Source organism: Mandrillus leucophaeus, unplaced genomic scaffold (genome assembly GCF_000951045.1).
Source record: "Mandrillus leucophaeus isolate KB7577 unplaced genomic scaffold, Mleu.le_1.0 Scaffold152, whole genome shotgun sequence".
Lineage (NCBI taxonomy): Eukaryota > Metazoa > Chordata > Mammalia > Primates > Cercopithecidae > Mandrillus > Mandrillus leucophaeus.
The window spans coordinates 1,974,937-1,995,281 of NW_012101499.1; the positions used below are offsets into that span (position 1 = coordinate 1,974,937).

General features: G+C 42.6%; 1 protein-coding gene across 1 annotated transcript in view; it reads right to left on the minus strand.

Moving 5' to 3' along the window:
* Positions 1-20,345, minus strand: part of SPIN1 (spindlin 1) — an 82,611-nt gene extending 62,266 nt beyond the window's left edge. Inside the window, exon 1 of the mRNA XM_011975191.1 lies at positions 20,104-20,345. The gene's annotated coding sequence lies outside the window, so the exon portion shown is untranslated. The remainder of the gene's footprint in view (positions 1-20,103) is intronic.

A 20,345-nucleotide genomic window follows, 5' to 3' on the forward strand; every position in this document is an offset into this window, starting at 1 on the left:
CACAAGGTCAGGAGATCGAGACCATCCTGGCTAACACGGTGAAACCCTGTCTCTACTAAAAATACAAAAAATTAGCCAGGTGTGGTGGCATGCACCTATAGTCCCAGCTACTCAGGAGGCTGAGGCAGGAAAACTGCCTGAACCCAGGAGGTGGAGGTTGCAGTGAGCCGAGATCATGCCACTGCACTTCAGCCTGGGTGACAGAGCGAGAATCCATCTCAAAAAAAAAAAAGAAAATTATTAAACACCCTAAACCTCTAAACATCTAAACACCAAGTTTTAATACAAGTATAATACACGATCAACATTTATAAGGACCATGGATTTGGACAGGAGAAAAATTTTATCTTCATCTTTCCTAACCTCTACCTGAAGTACAGCAGTTCCTTCTATCATGAATGTAAACAAACCACAGTATCAGTAATACTTCCAACTTCTCAACAATAGAAATCACATATATTTCCATCCCATTGAATTTGTTGTAGTTCAAAATACCATTTAAACTCATCCACTGACACTTGACTAGACTTGCCACCAGAACAGACAGAGCACACAGTCTTCTCGTGCAGGCGCTCAGGTACGGCTCAGGTCAGCTATGTGGTATCACTAGGCCTGGTCCTTACGCATCAAACTGAAAGCAGAATTGCTGACTGTGGTATAACAAAGAGCTTGGATGGCCTTTGTCCCAGCTCCAGTTGGTGCCCTTTAAATCCCTGAAATGTCCTGAGAGGGACAGGGCATCTCTGTGATTCACGGTGAGCACCTAGTTTATACTAACAAGATGTCTCAGGATGTGGGGCTGGGAAGCTGGCCAAACCAGAAAGACCAATCATGGCATTAGAGGCTGGGGCTCTGAGCCCCAGGACAGCAGCCCAAAGTTCAGAGAGGGGAGCTAGAAATTGAGTTCAAGTTCAAGGCCAATGATTCAATGGATCATGCTGATGTAATTAAGCACCAATAACTCTGGACACAGAGGCTCACATGAGCTTTCCTGGTTAATACTCTGTGCATATAGTCACACATGGAGACACCAAGATGATCCACCCTGTCTCCATAGAAGGGCATGAACACTTCACATCTGGGACCTTCCCAGACACTGTCCTATATGTCACTTCTGATGGCTGGTCCTAAGTTGTATTTTTTTTGCTACAATAAACTGTAAGTACTGGACTTTCTTGAGTTTTGTGAGTCATCCTAAGTGAATTATCAAACTTGAGTGTGACAGAAACCTCCACATTTGTACTCGGTCAGAAATAAAAGTAACACAGGAGCCCCTCAAGTTTGCAGCTGGTATACTAAGTGAGAGGGCAGTCTTGCAGAAACCTATTAACTTTGATCTAAGTTGAAATGTATCACAATGATACATTCCCCATCAACAATTATGTGTTCATGAATATATAAACGGAGATAAGCCAAAGACCACCACACAACTGATTTTTATTAAACATCAAAACCTTAATTTTGGCCCAGTGCAGTGGCTCCCACCTGTAGAGTGTGAGGCCTTGGGAGGCCAACACTTTAGGAGGCCAAGGTAGGCGGACTGCTTGAGGTCAGGAGTTTGAGACCAGCCTGGCCAAAATGGTGAAACCCCATCTCCACTAAAAAATTAGCCAGGTGTGGTGGTGCGTACCTGTAGTCCCAGCTACTGAGGAGGCTGAGGTACAAGAATCACTTGAACCTGGGAGGCTGAGGTTGCAGTATGCCAAAATCGCACCACTGCACTCCAGCCTGGGCAATACAGGGAGACTGCCTTTAAAAAAAAAAAAAAAATACGGCCGGGCGCAGTGGCTCACGCCTGTAATCTCAGCACTTTGCAAGGCCAAGGCGGGCGAATCATGAGATCAAGAGATTGAGACCATCCTGGCTAACACAGTGAAACCCGGTCTGTACTAAAAACACAAAAAATTAGCTGGGCATGGTGGCGGGCGCCTGTAGTCCCAGCCACTCGGGAGGCTGAGGCAGGAGAACAGAGTAAGTAAACCCAGGAGGCGGAGCTTGCAGTGAGCCGAGGCTGCACCACTGCACTCCAGTCTGGGTGACAGAGTGATACTCCGTCTTCAAAAAAAAAAAAAAAAACAACAACCTTGGCCAGACAAGTGGCTCACGCCTGTAATCGCAAGACTTTAGGAGGCCAAGGCAGATCACCTGATGTCAGGAGTTTGAGACCAGCCTGGCTAACATGGTAAAACCCCATCTCTACAAAAATTAGCCAGATGTGGTGGTGTGCACCTATAGAGCCAGCTACTTAGGAGGTGGAGGCAGGATGCTTGAACCTGGGAGGCTGAGGCTGCAGTGAGCCAAGATCACACAACTGCACTCTAGCCTGAGAGACAGAGCAAAACTCCATCTCAAAAAAACAAAACAAAAAAACCCTTAATTTTAATATCTTAAAAAACAAAATCTGAATTACCTATGTATCAACAATATTGTCTTGTCACTTCAATTACTGACAAAGAGGCCTGGCGCGGTGGCTCACACCTGTAATCCCAGCACTTTGGGAGGCTGACGCAGGCAGATCACGAGGTCAGGAGTTTGAGACCAGCCTGGCCAACATAGTGAAACTACGTCTCTACTAAAAATACAAAAATTACCCGGGTGTGGTGGCATGCGCCTGTAGTCCCAGCCACCAGGGAGGCTGAAGCGGGATAATCACTTGAACCCGGGAGGTGGAGGTTGCAGTGAGCTGAGACTGTGCCATCTGAACTCCAGCCTGGGTCACAGAGCGAGACTGTCTTAAAAAAAAAAATTACTGACAAAGACGTCAGTCTTCTGTTTAACAGGGTAGTAATATTTGTATAACTGTTTAAACATAATTGGTTTCTGTTGTGATCCTGTGTATTTCATTCACTGTGTTCAGAAAGATTCTGAAGAGGCATCCATAGGTTTCATAAAACTGGCAAATAGTCCATGGCACAACCCTAAGTGCCCAAAACTATGGACAACAAGCAGTCTCTCTGGGTCTCTGATGGGTTTCTGAAGGTCACCCGCAAGGATCAATGCAAATGGCCAACTCTTGGTAATAATGGACTGGTAATTTAAACAATCCTCCCAACAGCTACAAAGTTAAAGTAAAATTTACACAGACATCCCTCGTAAAAACTATTAGAAACCAAAGTTTCTTAGAGAAATAGCCGATTGCAGATGAGAAGGATATTAGAGGAGCTTGAAATATCCTGTCATACCAGAAGCAAGGAAGCTCTATCAACGACTGCTGGAATTGTGTTAAGGAAACAAACAGGGTTCTTTTGAACTATTTTCTTGACTGCTGCATGTAACTGAAAACTACCATGAGAAAAAGCTGAAAATAGGCCAGGCACAGGGGTTCACATCTGTAATCCCAACACTTTGGAAGGCAAGGGAGGGAAGATTGCTTGAGCCCAGGCGTTCAACACCAGCCTCAGCAACATAGGGTGATCTCATCTCTACTAAAATGTTAAAAAATCAGGCATGGCAATGCATGCCTGTAGTCCCGGCTACTAGGGAGGCTGACACAGAAGGACAGCTTGAGCCCAGGAGGCCAAGGCTGCAGTAAGCCGAGATCATGCAACTGCACTCTAGCCTGGGTGACAAAACGCGATCTTGTCTCCAAAAAAACTACAAAAAAGATTTTAAATAAGCTCTGTATTACCTCTTTACTCAAAAGCAACATGGCCTGTGAAAATCACATATCTGAGCTGTGGATTAATTGGTCCTGCCTTCCAATTCTGTCTTCGTCCTTTGTGTGACCTGACCATGTGTACCAGTTAGGGCTGTCTAACTCTGGTAAAAGGCAGTTTTTGGAATATGTTGGGTGGCTCATAGACTTTAAGAGAAGGCTGGAGAACTAGGCTTAAAAGATTAACAGGACCCAAGTGGGAAAATGGGAACCACACCAGGCATTTCAAACATAAAGAATTTAATAGACAGATGTTGTAATCATAAGAAACACACAAGATTTTTAAAAATTCTAGTATATACTGGCTGGGCACGGTGGCTCACACCTGAAATCCCAGCACTCTGGGAGGCCAAGGCAGGTGGATCACAAGGTCAGGAGATGGAGACCATGCTGGCTAACACAGTGAAACCCCGTCTCTACTAAAAATACCAAAAAAATTAGCCGGGCGTGTGGCGGGCACCTGTAGTCCCAGTTACTCGGGAGGCTGAGGCGGGAGAATGGCGATGACACGGGAGGTGGAGCTTGCAGTGAGCTGAGATTGCGCCACTGAACTCCAGCCTGGGCGACAGAGCGAGACTCCAACTCAAGAAAAAAAAAAAAAATTAATTCTAGTATGTATTGTTAGCAAGAGAATCTTTCAAAACGTAAGTACAGTCATGCCCCATACAGTGATGTTTCAGTCAACATGCCCCATACAGTGACGTTTCAGTCAACAATGGATCACATATACAACGGTAGTCCCATAAGATTATAACAGAGCCAGGCACAATGGCTCACACCAGTAACCCCAGCACTTTGGGAGGCCAAGGTGGGCAAATCACTTCAGTCCAAGGGATGGAGACCAAACTAGGCAACGTGGCAAAACCCCACCTCTGAACACACAAACACACACACAAGTCAGGCATAGTGGCACGCGCCTGTAGTCACAATTACTAGGGAGACTGCATGAGGATCACTTGAACCCAGGAGGCAGAGGCTGCAGTTAGCCAAGATCGCACCACTGCACTGCTGCCTTGGCCACAGAGCGAGACCCTGTTTAAAAAAAAAAAAATTATAACGGAGCTAAAAAATTCCTATTGTCTAGTATTTCATAGCCATTTGTGGTGATGCTGGTGTAAACAAACCCACTGTGCTGCAAACAAAACTACTGTGTTCAAAGTCATATTATAGTACAGGCCGAACACGGTGGCTCACGCTTGTAATCCCAGTACTTTGGGAGGCTGAGGTGGATGGATCGCCTGAGGTAAGGAGTACAAGACCAGCCTGGCCAACATGGCGAAACCCGGTCTCTACTTAAAAAAAAATGAGCCAGGCATGGTGGCAGGCGCCTATAATCCCAGCTACTCAGGAGGCTGAGGCAGGAGAATCGCTTGAACCCGAGAGGTGGAGGTTGCAGTGAGACGAGGTCATGCCATTGCACTCCAGCCTGGGTAACCAGGGCTAAACTCCATCTTGGTGGGGGGAGGGGGGAGTACAGTACAGGGCGGGCACGGTGGCTCACGCCTGTAATCCCAGCACTTTGGGAGGCCAAGGTGGGTGGATCACAAGGTCAGGAGTTCAAGACCAGCCTGACCAACATGGTGAAACCCCATCTCTACTAAAAATACAAAATAGCCGGGGATGGTGGCACATGCCTGTAATCCCAGCTACTTGGGAGGCTGAGGCAGGAGAATTGCTTGAACCTGAGGGGTGCAGGTTGCTGTGAGCCTAGATCATGCCACTGCACTCCAGCCTGGGAGACAGAGTGAGACCCCCTCTCAAAAAAAAAAAAAAGTATAGTACAATTATGTACCGTACATAGTACTTGACAATAAACAACTATGTTACTGGTTTATGTATTAACTATATGTTTAATCGTTAGTTTAGACTGTACTCATACTTATTTAAAAAAAAAAAAAAGTTCAGTGTAAAACAGCCTCTGGCAGGTCCTTCAGGAGGTACTCCAGAAGAAAGTACTGTTATCACAGATGACAACTCCAAATGTGTTAATGCACCTGAAGACCTTTCACTGTGACAAGGAGCCGAGCTGGAAGACAGTGATACAGATGATCTTGAGTATTAGTTTTCTTTCACCACTCACTCACCCAGAGCAACTTCCAATCCTGCAAGCTCCATTCATGGTAAGTGGTCTATACAGTTGTACCATTTCTGTATCTTTTATACCATGTTTTCACTGTACTTTCTTTGTGTTTACATACATAATTACTTACCATTGTGTTCCAACTGTCTACACTATTCAGCTCAGTCACATACTATACTACACAGGTTTGTAACCTAGGAGCAAACAGGTTTATACCATTTAGCCTAAGTGTGCCAAAGGCTATACCATCTAAGTTTTGTGCAAGTACATGCTATAATGCTCACCTAACAATGCATTTCTCAGAACATACTCTCATCATTAAGCAACACATGCTTGAAAAATAAGTAAGACTGAAATTAAAGAGTAAAAAAGGATATACCCTGCACATACTAACCAAAGGAAAACTCTGCAGCAACATTAATATCAAGCTAAATAACTTTACCTCTACTAATACTTCTCCCTTAAAAAGAACACTTAATAGTGGTTTTCTACTTTTTCCCCGCTTTGGAGACAGGGTCTTACTCTGTCACCCAGGCTAAGTGCAGTAGTAAGATCAGGGCTCCTGAGTGCATCCTTCATCTCTCAGGCTCAAGTGATCCACCTACATCACCTTCTCGAGCGGCTGGGACTACAGGTGTGTGCCACCACACACAGCTAATTTTTTTTAAATTTTCTGTAGAGATGGGGTCTTGCTATGTTGCCCAGGCTGGTCTCAAACTCAAGACTCAAGTGATCTTCCCGCCTCAAGCCTCCCAAACTGCTGGGATTACAGGCATTAGCCATCACACCCAGTCAATAGCGATTTTAAAAGACCTGGTTGATATACAGCTCTAAATACCAATGCATCTAAGAACATACCCTCATATGACAATGTATAAAGCACAAAGTGTCGGAGCTAAGGAGAAACTGACAAATGCAAAATCAAAGTATTAATATATCTCTTTCAATAACCAATAGAACAAGCTGAAAAGCTTCTGCACAGCAAAGGAAACAAATGACAGAGTGAAGAAACAACCTGTTGAATGGGAAATGATGTGTGCAAACTATTCATGACAAAGGACTAAAATCCATAATATGCAATGAGCTCAAATAATCAACAATTAAAAAAAAACAAATAATCCCACTAAAAAGTGGGCAAAAGCCATCAAAAAACATACACATGGCCAAATGATATACGAAAAAATGCTCACATCAGTAATCATCAGGTAAATGCAAATCAAAACTACAATGAGATAGCACCTTATCAATTAGGATAACTATTATTAAAAACACAAACAACAGACGCTGGCAAGGATGTGGAGAAAAGGGAATTCTTACACACTGGGAATGGAAATTAGTAAACCTATTACGAAAAACAGTACAGAGATTTCTCAAAACACTAAAAATAGAACTACTACATGATCCAGCAGTCCCACTATTGGCTATTTATCCAAAAGAAAATAAATCAGTATATCAAAGGGATACGTACACTCACCTCTTTATCACAGCACTATTTACAAAAGCAAAGATACGGAATCAACCTAAGTATCCATCGATGAGCAGAGAGATAAAGAAAACGTGGCATATAAACACAACGGAATGCTATTCAGCCAGAAAGAAGAATGAAATCATGTTTGCAGCAACATGGATAAAGCTGGAGGTCATTATGTTAAGTGAAATAAGCCAGGCCAGGCACAGAAAGACAAATATCACATTCTCACAAATACATGGGAGCTAAAAAAAAAAAAAAAAAAAAAGGTTAACCTCATGGAAATAGAGAAAACAATGACAGGTATCAGAGGTTGGGAAGGGATGGGGGGTGAGGAAGAGAGGTTGGTTAATGGGTACAAACATGCAGTTAGAAAGTTCTAATGTTCTATAGCAGAGTAGGGTCACCATAGTTAGCAAATATATACCATATATTTCAAAGTAGCTAAAAGAGAAGGCTTGAAATGTTACCAGCACACAGAAATGATATATACTCAGCCAGGCAGGGTAGTTCACACCTGCAATCCCAGCACTTTGGGAGGCTGAGGCAGGTGGATCACCTGAGGTCAGGGGATCCAGACCAGCCTGGCCAACATGGTGAAACCCTGTCTCCATTAAAAATACAAAACTTAGCCCAGCATGGTGGCACACACCTGTAATCCCAGCTTACTCAGGAGGCTGAGGCGGGAGAACTGCTTGAACCCAGGAGGCAGGAGGTTCCAGCAAGCCGAGATCGCACCACAGCACTCCAACCTGGGCAACAGAGCGAGACTCTGTCTCAAAAACAAAAAAAGATAAATACTCAAAGGTGATGGATGCTCCAGGTACCCTGACTTGATCATTATACATTCTATGCATGTAACAAGTATTCATATGTATCCCATAAAGATGTAAAATATTATGCAATAAAAGGAAAAGATAGGAATTTAGCAATGTATTTCCATGCAAAGGCTTAAAACATATAACATCTCAACATAAGCGAGAACATACAGTTCCACAACTTGTGTCTCTCATTAAATGGTACATTTTTCGTGTAATAAAGTAGGCCCTTGGCCCTCTTATCCCTTGAATTCCACATCTGTGGATTCAACCTCAGATTTTAAAAATCTGGGGAAAAAATGGTTTCATCTCTACCAAACACATAAACTTTTTTCCTTATAGTTATTCCCTAAACAATACAGTATAATGATTTGTTTAGTATTTATACTGTATTACATACTATGAGTAATTCAAAGATTAAAGTATACAAAAAGATGTGCATAGATTATATGCAAATACTACACCATTTTATATAAGAAACTTGAGCATCCATGGATTTTGGTATCCACGGGGGCCAAGGGGAGGGGGGCAGTGGGTCCTGGAACCAATTCCCTAATATGGAGGGATGGTTGTATGAATTTTTTTTCCTATCAAACTCTTCTTAACAGTGGCAGAATATTCCAGTGTACGCATATAATGGTCGTTTACTCTATCTTAACTCCATTATTAGACAGTTGTTTCTAATTTTTCTCAATTACAAACACTGATATAATGAAAACCCTTACACATACATATTTGTATACTGTCCAAATTTATCTATACAATAAAATCCTAGCAGTGAAACTGCTGGATCAACAGAGTACATACATTTTAAATTCAGTTTTAGTGTAGCTATCCTCCAAAGAGTCCTAGCAAAGTACAGTTTCACCAACGATGTAAATTATTTATTTAAGGGCTATGCATTTAGGTGAACCTTTCCTTATGAATTAGTATTTTATTAGTCTCGCTCTGTTGCCCAGGCTGGCTCACTGCATTTAGGTGAACCTTTCCTTATGAACTAATATTTTATTAGTCTCGCTTTGTTGCCCAGGCTGGCTCACTGCAGCCTCAACTTCCCCAGCTCAACTGATCCTCCCACCTCAGCCTCCCAAGTAACTGAAACTACAGACACAAGCCACCACACCCGGCTTTTTTTTTTTTTTGAGCAGAAGTCTCGCTCTGTCACCCCAGCTGGAGTGCAGTGGCGCGATCTTTGCTCACTTCAACCTCCACCTCCTGGACTCAAGCAATTCTCCTGCCTCAGCCTGCCAAGTAGCTGGGATTAAGGCATGGGCCATGATATCCAGTTAATTTCTGTATTTTTAGTAGAAATGGGGTATGGCCATGTTGGCCAGGCTGGTCTCAAATTCCTGACCTCAGGTGATCCGCCTGCCTTGGCCTCCCAAAGTGCTGGGATTACAGGTATTAGCCACCATGCCAGGCCAAATATAGACTCTCATACAAGGTGAGTGAGTGTTCAGTGGAGTTCCTCGTTAGGCGGGAAAAAATCTAATTGAGGCATCAGGCCTTGTGGGATGGGCCTTAGCCAATCAACCCAACTGTTAAGAGCCCTTTCTAACCCCTTGAACTATAACACTGAATCCAGAACCTCTATTTAGTGAGCCCGTATCAATAAATTCTGCCTGACCCAACTTTATGTTCCTTCTTCTATTATACTACACTCCTAAGCTCCAATGCCACAAACACTCCTCCAGGCTTCTGACTATACAGTGGCAAAGCTACACAATCTTTTGCAGTGTAGCATACCTTTCTCACAGGTCACCTCACTCTCTGGGGCCTGCTGCAACTACAGTCCAGTCACAGATCCACAAGAAAGGAGGATTACAGGGCAGATTATCAGGAAGACAGTACCATGCAGAACAACTACCCAAAGGGAGGCCAATTACAGGTTTTTCAGGCAAACAGAGATTAAGTTCCTCTGGGAAGGGCTGGAAACGCTGTTTCTCTGGCAAACGTAGCAGAGCAGCATTTAAGGATTGAAGGTTTCCAGCTTAAACAGAATCTGACCATATGCCTCCAATCCAATTTTCAGGATTCCATTCCTACCAATCAATGATCTCACCCACAAATTGGGAATTACATTTGCATTTTTACAGCAGTCACAGAAACCTTCAGGTCCCTTACATGCAACCTGAGCTAAAAATTTAAAAGCCTGAGCTCATCATTCTGCTTTGTCTGGTTTGAACTTGGCTGAGCTGAATTATATTCCCCCGAATTTCCTTTCCTTTATGTCTCCTTGCATGGCTCACAGAGATTCTTGTGCAGCAGGTGAAGGGTGCAGGAGATGAAGCAACCACCTTGCAGCCTGCACACACTGTTGCTGCTCATCTTCTGACTCACCCCATTCATGTGAGGCAGTAGGTTGGCCGAGAATCGCAGCTGCATCCACTCCACCTTCCTCTGGGTTCTCCTTAAGCTTTTCTGCTCCTGGGCTACATGTGCCAAGGATCCAACTCTTACAGGCCACCCACACAACCAGGAACAAAGGCAACTAGAACTAGCATGGTTTCCACGTACCTTGCCTCTGGCCTCCTGTGTCATCTTCTTCCCCACTTTATATCCATCTTTCTTTCTCAAACGACTGCCCTGTGGACTTCAAACTCCAGCATCTAGCACAAAGACAACAGCCTAATAGAAACTGCTTAGCCAGCTTCTACACTGTGTGAACTCAAGTCACTGTAGCATATGCCTTAATACATACACAGACATATTCCATATGTTTTTCTTTATCCATCCTAGTGGTTTCATTTTTCTAAACCTTATGAGGTCCTGAAAAAAAAATTACAATTGCAAATCAACAAGGCCAGGTGCAGTGGCTCACGCCTGTAATCCTAGCACTTTGGGAGGCCGAGGCAGGTGGATCACCTGAGGTCAGGAGTTTGAGACCAGCCTGACCAACATGGAGAAAACCGGTCTCTACTAAAAATACTAAATTAGCCGGGTGTGGTGGTATATGCCTGTAGTCCCAGCTACTCAAGAGGCTGAGGCAGGAGAATCACTTGATCCCAGGAGGCGGAGGTTGCAGTGAGCCAACAATGCGCTACTGCACTCCAGTCTGGGCAACAAGAGCGAAACTCCCTCTCAAAATAAATAAATAAAAGTCAACAAACTGTTACTTAATAATCCCTGTATGACAAATACCTGCGCAGCAGACAAGACATTTAACCAACTGGACAGCCTCAATTTCCTCATGATTTAATTCTAGCTACTGCACAGGGTAGCTTGAGTCCTCACAACTCAGACATTGAGCTAGATACCAGAAAAGTAATTACGGGCAAAAACAGGAACGGTTCTGCTTTCATGAAACTCAGCCTTTGTGGGAAAACTAAAATTAATTAAATCACATAAACTAATATAACACTGTAATTCTGATAAGCACCAAGAGAACTTGACTGCAGAAGGGTCAAGAAAAACCTTCAAGAACTTCAGACAGCCGGGCACGGTGGCTCATGCCTGTAATCCCAGCACTTTGGGAGGCTGAGGCAGGTAGACTGCTTGAGTCCAGGAGCTCGAGACCAGCCTGGGCAACAAGGCAAAATCCTGTCTCTACTAAAAATACCAAAATAAACTAGCCAGGCATGGTGGCACATGCCGTAGTCTCAGCTATTCAGGAGGCTGAGATGGGAAGATCACCTGAGCCCAGGGAGGTCCAGGCTGCAATGAGCCAAAACTGTGCCACTACACAACAGCCTAGGCAATAGAAGTGAGACCTTGTCTCAAAAAAACAACTTCAGGCTGGGCACAGTGGCTCACACTTGTAATCTCAGCACTTTGGGAGGCAGAGGAGGGCAGATCACTTGAGGTCAGGAGATGGAAACCAGCCTGGCCAACACGGTGAAACCCTGTCTCTACTAAAAATACAAAAAATTAGCCGGGCGTGGTGGCAGGCGCCTGCAGTCCCAGCTACTCAGGAAGCTGAGGCAGGAGAATCGCTTTAACCGGGAGATGGAGGTTGCAGTGAGCTGAGATCTCACCACTGTACTCCAGCCTGGGCGATAGACTCCATCTCAAAAAAAAAAAAATTAGCCAGGTGTGGTGGCACACACCTGTAGTCCCAGCTACTTGGGAGACTGAGGAGGGAGAATCGCTAGAACCTGGGAAGCGGAGGCTGCAGTGAGCTGAGATCGACCACTGCACTCCAGCCTGGGCAACAGAGCAAGACTCTGTCTGGAAAAAAAAAAAACTTCAGGCAACTGATGCTTGTTGGAGTGGGTGATGAATATCAGTACACTCCAATCTCTTTATCTTATGAAAATTTGCAAGCACGCACACAGAAAATTTCATTAAAAAGTGATGCTTGAGCCAAACTCTAAAGACCAGGAATAACTGTTAACAAAGAAAGGCATTCCAGGCAGAAGAAAAGAACGAGTGCCAAGATTCCTGGTGGAGAAGATGGAGGAGATTCCAGGAGAATGAAGGAGGCCCCATACAGCTGGAGCAAAGAAAGCAAGGGGGAAAATAGTACAAGATGAGGCTGAGGCCCAAAAGTAATTAGTCATGCACCACCTAATGATGTTTCTGTCAACAACAGACCACATAAACCAGTGGATCCATATCATGAGGCTGTTTTAAGCTAAGTGCTATTTAAGAAGACAAAAAGTTAAAAAAAAAAAAAAAGTTAAAAAGCTTATTAAGTTAAAAACTTACAGTAAGCTAGGGTTAATTACTGAGGAAACTGTTTCTACAAATTTAGTGTAGACTAACTGTAGTGTTGACATACAGTCTACGGTAGTGTACAGTAATATCCTAGGCCTTCACATTCACTCACCACTCACTCACAGACTCAACCCAGTGCAACTTCCAGTCCTGCCACTCCATTCATGCTAAGTACCCTACACAGGCATGCCATTTATCTTTTATACCATGTCTGTACTGTACTTTCTCTGTGCTTAAATATGTTTAGATATATAAATACTTACCACTGTGTTCCAACAGTCTACACTATTCAGTTCAGTCACATAATGTACAGGTTTGTAGCCTAGGAGCATTAAGCCATACTACATAGCCTAGGTGCCAGTAGGTTGTCCCATATAGGTCTCTGTAAGTACGCTCTATGAGGTACACAATGAGGTTCTCTGAATCCTATTGTTAAGGGATGTAAAACTATATGTACACCAAATATATGTGTACCCTTGAGGCTACTTTATAAACTTTTGTCCTTAAGGCACTGGAAAGCCATTCGGAGTTTGTTTTGTTTTGTTTCGTTTTCTGAGACGGAGTCTCACTCTGTTGCCCAGTCTGGAGTGCAGGGGCGTGATCTCAGCTCACTGCAGCCTCCACCTCCCAGGTTCAAGCAATTCTCCTGCCTCAGCCTCCTGAGTAGCTGGGATTATAGGCATGCACTACCACGCCTGGCTAATTTTTGTATTTTTAATAGAGATGGGGTTTCACCATGTTGGCCAGGCTGGTCTCAAACTTCTGGCTTCAGGTAATCCGCCCACCTCAGCCTTCCAAAGTGCTGGCATTACAGGTGTGAACCACCATGCCTGCCCGGCCACCATTTAGAGTTTTAAGTAAAAGGCTGACATGGTAAGATCTGCCTTTTAAAATGTATTTTTTTTTTTGAGATGGAGTCTCACTCTGTCACCCAGGCTGGAGTATAACAGCGTGATCTCGGCTCACTGCAAGCTCCGCCTCCCTAGGTTCAAGTGATTCTCATTAGGAGTAGCTGGGATTACAGGCGCGTGCCACCATGCCTGGCTAATTTTTGTATTCTTAGTAGAGACGGGTTTTTGTTGTTGTTGTTGTTTTTGAGATGGAGTCTCCCTCTGTTGCCCAGGCTGGAGTGCAGTGGTGCAATCTCAGCTCACTGCAGTCTCTGCCTCCCGGGTTCAAGCGATTCTCTTGCCTCAGCCTCCAGAGTAGCTGAGATTACAGGCACGCGCCACCACGCCCGGCTAATTTTTGTATTTTTAGTAGAGATGGGGTATCACCATGTTGGTCAGGCTGTTTTTGAACCCCTGACCTCATGATCCACCCACCTCAGCCTCTCAAAGTACTGGGATTACAGGCATGAGCCACCATGCCCAGCCTGAAAATGTTATTTTTTAAGCCTGTATTGGTGCCTGACGCCTGTAATCCCAAGATTTTGGGAAGCCCAGGTGAAAGGACTGCTTGGTGTCAGGAGTTCAAGATCATCCTGGGCAACACTGTGAGACCTCATCTCTACAAAAAAAAAAGTTTTAAAAAGAAAATGTAACTGTTTTGCCACTAACAAAATTACAAATGTGTTTACCTTTCACCTCACAATCTATCTTAAAGCTGTATTTGCACAAATACAAAACATTATACCCACAAGGTTATTCATTGCTGCAATATTTATAACAGACAAGAGAACATAAACAACCCAAATGTTCAATAGGAGATGAGTTGCAAGCACAAAAGAATGCACTTCTATGAAGCGATCTCCGGAATATATTAAGAGAAAGCAGAGCAGTGTGCATAGAACGCTGCCTATTGTGTAAGAAAGGGAAATAAAAATATACACATATGCTTACATTTGCAAAAATGAAGTATCAGAAGAATAAAGCAGAAACAACTGGGGCAGGAGAGAAATTCGTGGAGGGACAGAATTAAAATGAAGCTGTGAACATAACTTTTTAGCACAGATCGGATTTTTTAACTACATAAATGTTCACATAAATGTTCTACATGTTAAAAAATACATTAAATGAAAAACTAAAGCAACTCTTGAAGAATTTCAGGCAAACAAACCAAATTAATTATCAAACACAAAATCAGAGAAAAGCTTTTCAAATGGCCTTACAAATCAGAATGTCAACTGTACATGCTTATGTGGATACATTTTAAGAACAAAAAGAACCATAACCAAACATAAACCTAGAGTTGCTTGTTATTAGTGTTATTTTCAAACTACTACATTCTTATTATAAGATAATGCAATTATATTAATGCTGCTAAGAACGTAAATTTTCAATGTTAGAAAAAAAGGATAAGCTCATAGTAAAAACTCTGTGATGTTAAATTCGAACTGGAAATACCAATATAAAAATCAAAATCTGTATGTTTCCCATGTCTGTCCTATAAAAGCATGGGCATCCTAACAGTCAGAACATATAACAATTTAGATTTTTAGATACAAAAATTCTACTCCTCAATAAAACAAGCTGCAAGAAACGGCTGATAGGTATTTGGCAGGAAAAGCACAAAGTGAACCTCAGACATCTCGTGTCAGAAAGCAAGAAGAGCTTCAGAGATTACATGTCACGTCAAAGCCAAGAGAACTAGGTTGAAAGGACTTCAACACGTCCAAGTTGTGACAAGTTACAGAAAAACAGTGAGTATTTGATTAAAAGACATTCGATAAAGCCAGATGTGGTGGCTCACGCCTATAATCCCAGCACTTTGGGAGGCTGAGGTGGGAGGATTACTTGAGATCAGGAGTTTGAGACCAGGTGGACCAACAAGGTAAAACTCCGTCTTACTAAAAATACAAAAAATTAGCCAGGTATGGTGGTGCATGCCTGTAATCCCAGCTGCTTGGGAGGCTGAGCCAGGAGAATAGCTTGAACCCAGGAGGCGGAGGTTGTAGCAAGCCAAGGTCCCACCACTGCACTCCAGCCTGGGTGACAGAGCAAGACTCTTTCTCAAAACTAAAAACACAGAAACACACACTGCGTGCATAAAAACCCATGGGTCTACAATGATGCTCAAGAGAGAAAGAAAAAAGAAAGTAATTCAAACCCCTACCTCCAAAAAAAAAAAAAAAACATCAGGCCAGGCGAGGTGACTGACACCTGTAATCCCGGCACTTTGGGAGGCCGAGGTGGGCGGATCACGATGTCAAGACATTGAGGCCATCCTGGCCAACATGGTGAAACCCCCATCTCTACTAAAAATACAAAAATTAGCTGGGTGTCGTGGCGCATGCCTGTAGACCCAGCTATTAAGAGGCTGAGGTAGGAGAATCGCTTGAATCCAGGAGGCGGAGGTTGCAGTGAGCCGAGATTGCGCCACTGCACTCCAGCCTGGCGACAGAGCGAGATTTCGCCTCAAAAAAAAAAACCCCAAAAGTACGAAAAAGGACATTCTTTTCTCTCCTTATTGCCTGTGTCAGGTTAAGTAATAGTAATTCAAACATATGATTTGTTAAATAATTTAAAGACAGGCCCAAGCATAAACAACTACAAAGAAATATAATCTAGTTTTTAAAAAAAACTGCCTATTTTGTTAACATGCTACTATAATCTAACATCTCAAATGGTATAAAGATGCCTTATTAGTCTTTTCATCTATTCTCTCAACATTTGGATAAAATAATATTCACATTGAATAAATCCTTCCTCCTCCCCTCCCTTCAGGAAAAAAAAAAAAAAGCACATTTAACATAACATTAAATATTCCGAGTTCAGACCAATACCCCATGCCTCAAATGACTTCACCAGCTTCTCTAACAGACTAGACTCTGGGGATTAAAGAGCCTACGCAGGCAAATTCCTCTAACCCACCTTTCAAACTGTTCTAAAACACAGGTCCAATCCTGTCCCTGCCTTTCAATGGCTTCCCCCTACCTACAAATTCAACATCAAAGACCTTAATGTTACATGCAGAATTTAAAATGTGGCCCCCAAATTCACCCCTAGACAGATCAGCCACAGGAAAGAAACTACAGGTGGTGTAGGCAGTGGTGACATCATCATCAATATCAACTGGGCATTTACTGTATACCAGGAGCCTATGAATCATTTTACTTCATTTAAGCTCACCCCGATGAGGTAGGTGTTCTCGGCCCCTGCTATACGTAAACACACTCACAAAAGAGGATAGAAGATAGATAGTAGGTAGGTAGGAAGGAGATAAGGGAAGGAGGGAGGGAGGGAGGGAGGGAGGGAGGGAAGGAAGGAAGGAAGGAAGGAAGGGAGGAAGGGAGGGAGGGAGGAAAATAAAAAAAAAAGATTAGAGAAGAGAAGAGAAAAAAAGAGAAGAGAAGAGAAAAGAAGGGGCTAACTTTTGGCTGGGATTGAAATCCCCAATGGCCTCTTTAACTCCTAGCCTCTGCTCCTGCTTTCCTGTCCATCCAGATGTCTTTCCTCTCCCATTCTGATATTCTGTAGAATCACCTTCTCTTCCCAGATACCCTTCAGCACAGAATTCCCTCATTATATGCATGTGTATCTCCTCTATCAGACTATAAAGTCTGTAAGGATACATCTGTGTTTATATATTTAGCCAAACATGACTTGTTCTATAAAGGGTTTATGGCAATTTTAAGGTCATGAATAGGTTCCCAGTAAAGGTGTAATATAAAATTAAATTGGACTGAATACTGATGCACAACTAAGCCAACTGTTTACTTCACATTAAAAAAAAATGCTAACAACTACAGCAAAGTTCAAAAGCAGAAAGGAGAAGGAAATCAACATCTACTGGCGTCAGCTGCTGTATTTCAGGAACTGTACTGAAAACTCTATAAATCCATTTCACGTAATTCTCAGAACAGACTTACACCATAGGTTTTATCCCAGTTTATAGTTAAGGAATTGAAGGTTTTAAAAGGCTTTGCGTGTTGGTTCTTTCACCATTATTTGCTGGAGTTTGGGTTTTCAGGCTTTCTGGGTCATAGATTTCTTTCCAGGTTACCTTGTAGCAATTTGAGAACTGGCATCACTTTCCGCTGGGTCCCAAAGATCCAGGAAGAGCTTAGTGCTGTTGACTAGACCTCGGACGGACCCACCACAAAAGTTTAACCCAACCTTGACCCCAGAATCTTCACAAACGCTCACTGAAGAAAATTCCCAGGACGACTCAGGGGCCTTTCTTCTGCTCAGAGATGTCAATAAAGAACTTTAGTAACATGACTTCCAACCCTAGTACCTAATTCCCTTCCCTTCTACCAGAGATTCATTCCAAAAACTGGATAGGAGAGAAACGACCTTCCAGGACATCAGAGATGGCTTGCCTCAGGAGTAGAAGTAAGAACCCTGCTATCTATGCAGAAAGTAAGTATTGTAAAATTGAGATACCTGTTCCTCAACAGATGTTCTTGGCTTGAAAAACAACTAGTAGACACTGGGCCAAAGGGAGAATTCAGAATGAATCAAGAAGAGAACCATTCAAATGAGCTGCAGTTTCCGTATCATAGATAGCCTGAGAATGCTAGAACAGGGAATCATGACACCAAGCCAATTCAACCATAAACTGTCATTCTTGTACTTTTTTTCTTGCTGATAATTTTACGCGTTAGGTTGAGAAACCTACTCTATGCTAGAACAGCCTGTATACCAATAATTTTGATGAAGAGTTCTGTGATTTTTTTTGGAGTATTTTCATTTCTGCCACGATACCAGTAATTTATAAGAGATCCATGGAGCTTGAATGTATTTGAGTAACTTCAACATACTTTAGCTCTCCTCTCTGATGTGACCCAAAGAGCCAGTAGGTCCTAAATGTCCTTTGTGTGTCAGAAGCCTGAAGTCAGTGAGATGAAGTCCAACATCAAGAATTTAAGTAAAGCAACTTGTGGAGCAAGAATGTAAAGAAAACACTGGGTAGTTCGGCAAGAGCGTAATTATTGAATTTTCTGGTTTCCAAAAATGTGAACTCCAATAAAAGGATCTTTAATGTGCTATTTTTGCAATTTTCAGTAACAAATAAACGTGTGTATAGAGAAAATAAAACTGACATATTCGAGTAGCTTTTAAAAAAAACTTTTTTTAAAAAAAGGCTGCATGATGAATCAGTTATGTGGCTTTGAACCAGTAAGGAGTCAATTTCAACCCAGATTGTACTGACTTGGAAGGCCATTGTGACTCCATGTCAAACTCCAGACTACACTGTTTTCACAATACCATAGTATCTTCTAAACTGAACAAAATACTTGCACGAAATAGTTGATTCTCTTCTTCCAGTTTCTTTTCATTCATGGAAAGGGAAAGAAGACACATTGAATTAAACGTCCAGCAAATGTAAATACAGTATTAACATTTAAATGCTTTCTCAGCACATATTTTAAAGGATAAACCAAAAGAATGTATATCAAACATACTAGAAAAAAGATGCTAGCAATTAAGGAGTGCAACCAGTAACGTTATAACAAAGTGCAATCAGGTAAGTCACTCGGAAGTGAAAACCATCTAAATAAAAACCAAATTAATAACTCTCATCAATATGATAGCCAAATTTGAGACACTACCCACAAAATGCAGAGGGGCACACATCAGCCACATCAATATTGTGATCCCTCAGTTCACAAGAGACACACACAATTATCTGAGATACACTTTAGGACACCAATGATCAACATATGGCATCGCAATGGCTGTTCCAGGGAACATCCATTTTCACTGTTCCCTGGATTTCAGGCATAAAAAGATGACTGAAGACATATACTGGCCCTTTTGCCTTAACCCAATTCATGACCATTGTAAAAGTAACCATTTCGCTACTCAAAAGATTATAAAGAAATTCTATTTTTCGTAAGAATCTACGATCTACTAGCACACACATACTGTACCTTAATATATAATTATCAAATCTGATAACGAACGTTCTGCAAATTACCAGCTACTACAATATTTTGGTGTTTGCCTTTTAACTAAAGCTGATGGGGGGAGTAGGGAGGTTGGAAGAATACTCATTTTACCTGCCCTTTCCAAAATTTCCCTTCAAAAGAGTGTTTAAAAACTCAGTATGTCCAGATATAAATCTCCAAGCTTAATTTTCACTGTTTAACAAAAGCGATGTAGAAAGCAATTACTGTACCCTCCATCAATCCTTTCGGATTGCACAGAATTCCTTCCAGAAAATTCCAATAGAAAAAAAGTTAGACAGGTATTCGCGTTTTGGTGCGTAAGTAGTCTTTGACACACGTCATGTAGCGTGAAATCCTTTAAGACATTTAAATGTTCCTGGTATCGTTTTGCGATGAACGTGATAAAATAGTCAAACAATCCATATTTACCAAGAGTAAAAACACTTCCACCACGCACGGAAAATCTCTCCAAAACACAAAATCTGATTCAAAAATTATACATAAAAAGAGAATAAATGTAAAAACAAATGCATAAACAAACTTCGAAATGCGTATGCGATGACATTACTGAAGCCATTACTCAAAACGAACCTCTGTAAAATCGAGAACGCACAATCAATGCAATAAGATGCTCGAGAAAGCCAAACCCGAGGCGCTGCGCAGTTCCCGCATCGCACAATTCATTTCAACACATTCCTTGACGAATACATCCAAGGTCACTCACGATGGAGAGGAAAGTGCCTGTCTCTCTCCAGAGCACGCAACCCGTTCGCCGCCCCCCACGGAGGGCGGCGAGGAGACGGGCGCATCAGGAAAGGGGCTGCGCGGGCGCG